We start from the raw sequence: 8,778 nt of genomic DNA on the forward strand, positions 1-8,778 counted from the left end.
ATATATATATATATATATATATATATATATATATATATATGTATATATATATATATATATATATATATATATATATATATATATATATATATATATATATATATATATATATATATATATATATAAATATATATATATATTCTTTTTACTTTATTTACAACACCATTTGATATACAACAAACCCTTGCAAAGCTTACAATAATTCAGTTAAAATTCAATCTGAGTTATTGAAACGTAATAAATTTAACATCAATAGAAAAGTAAAGCTGTCATCATTTACAATGTAAAGGGTGTTGTCACAATATGTTGAAAGTAAAATTAAGTTACTAATAAAATCACGTTCAACAATGATAAATATTCTTACTGTAGTAAGAATTAGTACTATTTAACAAATTTGAACAAATAAATATAAATAGTGAAAAAACAATGAACAAATTAGAACTTGAACTTGAACTAAATCTTGAATTTGAATTAATTGGTACTAATTTGTTCAAGCATAACCTTAAAAAATAAGTTTATATAATAAATTTTATGTATAACTAGTTATACATATAGTTAACTATCAGGAGTTATATGTATAACTGCATGCATTTTAAAGTATTTTATTTAATTTATATATTACTTTAGATCATATTACTTTGAATACTGGACCCAGAGACTTTATTCCCAATTACTCTGAGGTACTCCAGATTAAAAATTGAAAAGTTTCTGTAAATATCTTGTTTTTGATCCTCAATGTACTTCGTAAGTCCCTTAAGTTTTATGAACCTTATTATATATAAAGTTAAAAGTTTTGGAGCCTAAAAAAGTTACAGAAACCACCCTATCTCCCCCCTATTTTAATATTTTTTTTAATAAAGAAAATTTGACTTTCAAACCAGCATTTCTTTGTGGGATACTGCAGTGTCCCATGCAAGCATGCTTAGTTTTTGACAACATTTGAACTTGCATCAGTCAATTGTTTGCAGATAATATACTCAAGAACTATATTCAAATATCATATGAACATGTAAGAGAATGTTCATATGATATTTGAACATCACAAATTTAATAATATTGTTGTGATATGTTATATAAATAATACCATAATAGATTATGATATGAAAATTAGATAGGATATAAAGACAATGATCTAAGAATAAATTTACTTATAGAAATTTAGATGTTTGTTTATTAGTTTCAGAATATTATATTATGTGTGACCGCGGCTTTCTATAATAACAGGCCTTGACATCGCGCAACAAAGTTGTTAAACTGAAGGCCAATTCCTAATACTGTGTTTACATTTTCATCTTTTAACATTAGACGAAAGTTTGTGTTTGCGCTTTTTTAATAAATCTTTAAAATTTGATTAGTTTATAAAGTAGATAGCGCTACTTCAAGACGATAACGTTGTAAGGTTCAAGGCGTTAACATTGTAAGGTAATAACATTTTCAAACTAACGATAATAATTAAAATGTCTTAAAAATGCCTTTAAAATGCTGAGTATCTCTTATACAATTTATACAACTACAGCTACAATATCAATTACAACTACAACAAAATTATCAATACTCAACCACAACAAAAGTATCAATTTATAAATTCCCGAAGAATCTAGAGGAGAGAAAAAGATGTAGTGAAGCTATCCCAAGAACTGGTTTTATTGTTGCAGACTATACAGCAGTATGTCAACTGCATTGGCCAAATGAAGCACCTTTTGAAAGCAAATATGGAAGCGACGACCTTTAAACCCACCATCTGTTATTAAAAATATTCTGCCTAGTTGTTTAGCCACACCAGCAAGTTAGAAAAACTGTAACTTCAAGCAGTTTTCAAAGCATTTTACCAGATGAGTTAATTGATTTTCTAAAAGAGGATGAACTTATATTTGACGATATTCAATCTTTGTTAAGTGATAATAACGATGTTATTGTTTTCCAGCTTAATAAAAAAAGTTTACACATACAATCAAAAATGTACAAACTTGGTGTTCCATTAATTATTTTAGTAATTTTCAATGATTATTCATTTGTAGCTAACCATAATGGCACAACTTGTAATATTTCATCTTTAGCTGTAAACAAATTAAAGTTAATAAAAACAAAATCAGCTTTATTTGAAGCAGTTAGATTTTTAAAAAATAAAGAAAGTTCGCTTCTGTCAAATATTCTATTCGAACACCTTAATGCTATGAGAAAAGTTAATGTTGGTGAAGTTTTATATACTTCAAATATTATATGTAGAGCATATGAGTATTTTGCTATGCGACGAAGTTTAGATGATTGTTTGTGTATTGACTACAAGTTGCCAAGTATAAGGACTTTAACACGATTGACTTCAAAAATAAGCTCAATGGAGGACCTAAGTTTCATTAATAGTATTTTTATGAACTTAAATCCATTAAAAAGAACTTCCATATTACTAATTGATAAGGTCTATGTCAAAGCTTCATTACTTTACCAAAGAGGTGCTTTGTTTGGTCAAGCAGTAAACTACCCTGAAAAGTTAGCTAAAACAATTTTATCATTTATGATTAAATATCTTTTTGGAGGTCCAGAATTTATATGCAGAGCTCAACCTGTTGCAAATCTTTCCTCTGAATTTCAGTTTGCTCAATGTCAACAAATTGTTGATACGATAAATAATATTGAAAATAGTAAGACACTGGTAATAATTACTGATGGTAACCGTGTAAATCAAAGATTTTTTGGAATGTTTAAAACAGTTGATAGTAAATCATGGTTAACAACATCAGGTATATATTTGTTGTATGATTATGTGCATCTCTTAAAATCTATACAAAACAATTGGTTGACAAAAAAGACTGGCGAACTTCAATTTTTGAACAATAAAGAACTGGCTTTGGCTAAGTGGAGTGATTTAGAAACTTTATATAAAACTGAGTGTAATAGTCTTTTTAAACTCTCTAAACTTACAGATAAATCAGTTTATCCAAAACCAATAGAGAGACAATCTGTAAAGTTTTGTTTGTCTGTTTTTTGTGAAGAAACAGTAGCTGCATTAAGAACGCATCCAGAGATTGAAAATATAGCATTTGAAGGCACTGCTGTATTTATTGAAAAAATATTTTTTTTTCGAATGTTGTTAATGTCAAAGCACCTGGTGCTGGCATTCGGTTTAGAAATGAATTATGCGGAGAAATCCACTCAGTTGGTGATCAACAGTTACAACTGCTACGAGATATTGCTGAACTGTCAAATTTTATGAAACCTACAGGTAAGTGTGAAAAAGAGCTTACGCTAGATATTAGCAATGCAATAGTGCATTCATTTTAAGGCTTTATTGATCTCGTAGAAACTTTGTTGAGTAATGGAGCAGAGTATGTCTTATTAGGTTGGTTTTCAACAGATCCACTTGAAAAAGCTTCTAAGCTTCGACAGGGATCTGGAGGTACTTACTTTATAAACGCTAAATCTGTAATTGAAAAAATTAATATTCAACATACTAAATTGATATTACAACTTGACATTCCTGTTGATGGTATCGATGGTCATACTTGTGACATATGTTTTAGAGATATTTCTACTGATGAAAAAGAACTTCTGGATAATATACATGATCTTGAAAGCTCAGTTAATAAATCTACATTAGTGGCTATAGTTTACAAAGCTGGCTATGTGCAAAAAAGCGAAATAAAAATTTATGATGGTTCTACCAATTATTATTATAAATATGGAAGTTATCTGTATAGCCTCTGTATAACAGAGGCGGAATTGAAATTCCTTCTGATACTCTTTTCTAATGGTCAATATTTTGCTTTTTTTTTTTCAAGGTGCTACTGACCCTTTATGCAGAACAATTTGTGTTACTCAGTTTCAGTTCATTGCTGCTAAGTATAAATTTAAAATCACAAAAAAACAATGCAGAGTATATTCTAATATTCTGCTAAAGAATTACTCACTAATTACCACTCCCAAAATACTAAAGCTATCATAATTTATGTGAAAATTAGTTTTGTAATTTATTATGCTATTTACTTGTTATGTTTTTTATTTTCTCATTAGCCTATATGTCTCTCAATATGTTTGGATTTGTAAATATTTACCCTGTGACTCTCTCTCTCTCTCTCTCTCTCTCTCTCTCTATCTATCTATATATATATATATATATATATATATATATATATATATATATATATATATATATATATATATATATATATATATATATATATATATATATATTTATATTTATATTTATATATATTTGTATTTATATATATTTGTATTTATATATATTTGTATTTATATATATTTGTATTTATATATATTTGTATTTATATATATTTGTATTTATATATATTTGTATTTATATTTTTTTTAGAAAATGTTTGAAGAAAGTTAGAAGATACTAAAAACCTTGGTATTATGCAAGCCGAAGCGATTTAATTAATTCAATCGACAAAAAACGGCGTGTAAATCGCAAAGGAAAAAATAATATTTTTAATATTCATTTTGGATGTATTGATTAATAGCATTTATTTTAAAATAAATTCATTTTGCAACACGTTTTTTAATTTTATAAAATTTCGTCATAATAGTTTAAGGTAAATCCCACATAGGTTATAGGTGGAAAACATCACATGTAAAAGATCAAAAATGCTGCACATTTTGAATACCAAATAAGATAAAGTAGCAAATACCAGATTAAGTTAAGCCTCTCTGAAAGCTTCGATGATTAATTTTAAATTACTATTTAAGTAATTTTTAAATTAAAAGATTTTCAAAAAATAACATAGAAGCATTCGGACTTTCATTTGTCTAGTATTGACTACTTTTATACCATTTGGATTAAAATATGTGGCATTTAAGATCTATAACATGTAGTATTTTCCACCTATATCCTATGTAGGATTTACCACATAAAACCCATGTGGGATTTACCATATAAAACCCACATGGGACAAAATAATAATCCCCATATGGGTTACATATTGTAAAAACCCACGCGTATCCCATATGGAATCCATGTGGGATTTACCATATGAAACCCACATGGGACAAAATAATAATCCCCACATGGGTTACATATGGAAAAAATCCACGCGTATCCCATGTGCGCTTTTTGCACTTGGTATTAGCCTGTAAAATTCAAACCAATATTCTTTAATTTATTTATTTTTAAGTGAGTTTGTTTTCAAGTTCTATTACAACCTTGGATTTACATTCATGGATTACAGAGAAAAGGCATGTTCTGAAGAAAATTTTCTTTTCTAAAAAAAATTAAATTCTCTTGTAGTCAATGACACATTTTAAAAGGTGACTGGCATAATTTGGGTGCAATGGATCTCTTATAAATCTCACCCAGTAAGATTTGAAGTTGGAATGTAGAGCTTCTGTTGCCTGCTCACGAAAAAGGCCGAGTCCAATTTGTTTCATCTTGATGAACTGTGGCACGTGGTAAAACACTGCATGCACTTTGGGAGTCACAGAAATAGGAAGGTTGGTGTAGCTAAGTTTGAACTGTTCAATCTTGGATTCATAGTCAGAATCCAGGCTTTTTCCAAAGCACGAAGTGACCACTGTCTTCAATAGTGTGAGTGTTTGAATGAAGCCAAGAGCTGGACTGAAACCTTCTTTTTCTGAAAGCTGTTGAAGCTTATCCAGACCTCTTAGAAGCTTCATGCAATCGTTTCCATTGAAATGCCCCCCATGGTAAGGCTGGATAGAGACATGAAATGATGGAGGCCATTCCTTGGCCCTTGGCCACAGGTCGCAAAGATATTTAAAGATGTGGTTCACAACTCCAAGTAATAAGTGGAGCTCCATTGGTGGAATAGCCTCAAGGACAAACTTATCATCTTGAAATTCAATCAAAGGTATATGAATGACATTTTTGAATTCCTTCGACTTTCTTCTGATCTGACCAAAAGTCCTAAGTTGTCCACAATTTTTAAGACCTGGAGATGCAGCATCACACCAACAACAAGGGTGTTTGCTACTGTGAGACTGAATGCCACAAAGAATGTTGGCCAGCTTTAGGTCACAAGAGACAACCAAAGAACCTGTTTGGCATTTTTCTTTGACTTGAATGAGGTCAAAAATGGCCTTCACATTCTGGTAACTCTCAGGAGTGTTTTTTGACAGTGCTATCAGCATCGGCTTAACACTCGTTTTTTTGGTTGATGCTGGTGCCATCAGCTTGATTGTCTTCTGTACTGAGCTGTGTGGAGGAGTCTCATCTTCTTCCAACACAATATAAGTGAAGCTCACTTTCAGAAATGATCCACCACCATCAATCCCGAGTTTTAAAATATAGTTTTCGTGATGCTCTGAAAACATCACTGAGATTGCTGAGGCTCTGGCAGTGCACAACTTGACAAGTTTGACCATTCTCTGCCAATCTGATGTTGCTGACCATGAACTGATCATTAAGTTTCTGGCCGGCTAGAGCAAACTTCAAAGGAAAACTTGGCTCCACCAATCTAATTGGGCTGATTTGATTTAGAGCTGAACCTAGTTTTCGCATGCCATTGTTTGAAAGTCCTGTATTTTGCTGAATTTGAACCATATTTTCTGTTGTGAGTGGTTCTTTGAATAGCTGCTGAGCCGATGACGGACCTTTAAAAACAATAAAACAACATCCATTAGGAAAAAAAATATTTATTCTTGCAATGAGAATGATTTAAAGTAAAATTAGGTTGATAAAATAAAATTGAAGCAGGGTAATTAACTAAGAGATGAATTTTCAATAAAAGTAGTTGCAATTAGCATTTAAATTAATATAAAAGCATTCTTGTTTCTTTTTCTCATAATTAATTATTACAGGTCATAAATTAAATGTTTGTGAATCAACATTTTGAGTGCCTTTAATTTAGCATAATGATACTATGATAACTATCTAGACAATAGAAGTAATTACCTCTCTTCAATGGCAAAAGTTTTCTAATAGTGCCATTTGGAGATGCGCTTTTGGATGCTAAGACTGCTGCAGCCACTTACTCTGCACCTACGGGATTATCTGTGGCCATTCTTCTCAAGTTTTCATGGCGAGTTCCAATGGTGCAGTTGTGAAGAAGTCCTCGGCCAATAATTGACAAGCACTTTTCAGCGCTTTTCAGAACTCTGAGAAGTTTGCTTTGGAATTTTTTCCTCGGATTCTTTGACTTTGTCAAACGGATGCTTCTCCTTTCCTTTGATCTTGGCAATTTGGCATAAAAGGAATCACAAACTGATGAAACTCTGGTTGTTGGTTTGATAGAAATTGACTTGAAGTCAAAAAGTTTAGGCACATGATTGATTTTTCCAGCACAAAGTTTTCCGATTTGAGATCTGCATGAAACACAAGTAGCCAAAGGCACTCTTTCATCACTGATATCAATGTCTGTTTGAATCAGTTGAAGAATTTTCAACTTAAAGTTTTCAGTCAACACTTGATCACCCTTTTTCATGCATATAACACAAACAGATTTTCTGCAATCTTCATGAGTTTTTGCAAATGTAGGCATCTTTAAATTTATTTAAAAAGCGCTCACTGTGTTTACATTTTGCTTTCTTCTTTGAATAATTACTGCCATTTCCCGAAAAATTTATTGGCCGGTAATTTTTTAACCGAGGGGCAAAGTTCGAACTTGAGAATTTATCTTTATACATCGGAACAGCAATAAGATGCATATTTGGATAAAAGCTTTTAAAATAAAAAAGTTTTGTTTTTATGCATTACATTTTATATTATATATATTGTTTAAACAAAGCATGTCTTGTAGCATTTTAAGCACTTAAATAGATCGCATTATAGTATGCAAAAGCTTATAAACTTTTTGACCAAAATTATGCTTTTTAAGCACTTAAATAGATCGCATTATAGTATGCAAAGGCTTATAAACTTTTTGACCAAAATTATGCTTTGGATATTAATGAGGGATTTCAAAACCCTTTATTTTGGGCTCCCATAGGCATGCACTATCACCCCTTAAAAGGATTTTCATAGGGTATTTCATTGATATTAGGACCCCAAATCTACAAACCGTAGCAAACCTATGCTCACTAAATCAAACGAAAATTGACGAATACAATCAACCACCGAGCATAACCGCCCACATCTTATATTTAACACAATTTTTAAAAAATAAAACTTAAGCTTTTCTTATATAATTTATTATTTTTTATATCTTTAAATCTTTTTATATTTTTTAAATCTTTTTTCAAGCAAAGTATCAACAGTTGAAACAAATGTGTTAAGTATTTACATTCCGAAAATGTCTCTTTTATTCGAAAATAAAAAGTCTCCTTGTTTACAGCATTAAAATATTCAATAAATGGCTAAAATCCTCATATTTTATCTCTACGTAAACAGTGAAAATGTTAAAATCAAAGTTTTCACATAAGTTTTCGCGCATAACAATTTATTTCCATAATCTCTTTATAGTCGTTTGAATAAATTACTAAAAAGAAACGTTTCTTTCTTCGTTTTCTTTTTTTTTTTTTTTTTACTTTTTTCAATTTTTTTCAAATACAACGTAAAACACTTTTTAAATTTTATAGTTAGAATATTCACGACATATGTAAAAATATTATACACTATAACAAAGTTAAGGATTTTTGAAAAAGCTAAAAATTCTAAAAACATCAAAACACCGGCAGAAATTTATTGCGTAAATTTGTGTCATGTCCTGCGGATGATCTGAAAAAAATTATGATCCAAAAGTTAATAAAGAAAAAATTGTATAATACAGAAAGGTGCTGTGGAGTAGGGTGTGTCCTAATTTTTTTCTAAGTTTTAACAAAAACCCGGTATAAAGAAAACTGTGCACAACTTATTTAAAACTAAAACCA

The 8,778-nt window shown here is 30.0% G+C and overlaps 1 long non-coding RNA gene across 1 annotated transcript; it reads left to right on the forward strand.

Annotated features, from left to right (window-relative positions):
• Positions 1–1,138: 1,138 nt before the first annotated feature.
• Positions 1,139–4,510, forward strand: LOC136083944 (uncharacterized). The gene is made up of 2 exons (XR_010640223.1): positions 1,139–1,422; positions 4,328–4,510. It is a non-coding gene; the product is annotated as an uncharacterized LOC136083944 (long non-coding RNA).
• Positions 4,511–8,778: the final 4,268 nt, after the last annotated feature.

Source organism: Hydra vulgaris, chromosome 08, assembly GCF_038396675.1.
Source record: "Hydra vulgaris chromosome 08, alternate assembly HydraT2T_AEP".
In the NCBI taxonomy this organism is placed as follows: Eukaryota; Metazoa; Cnidaria; class Hydrozoa; order Anthoathecata; family Hydridae; genus Hydra; species Hydra vulgaris.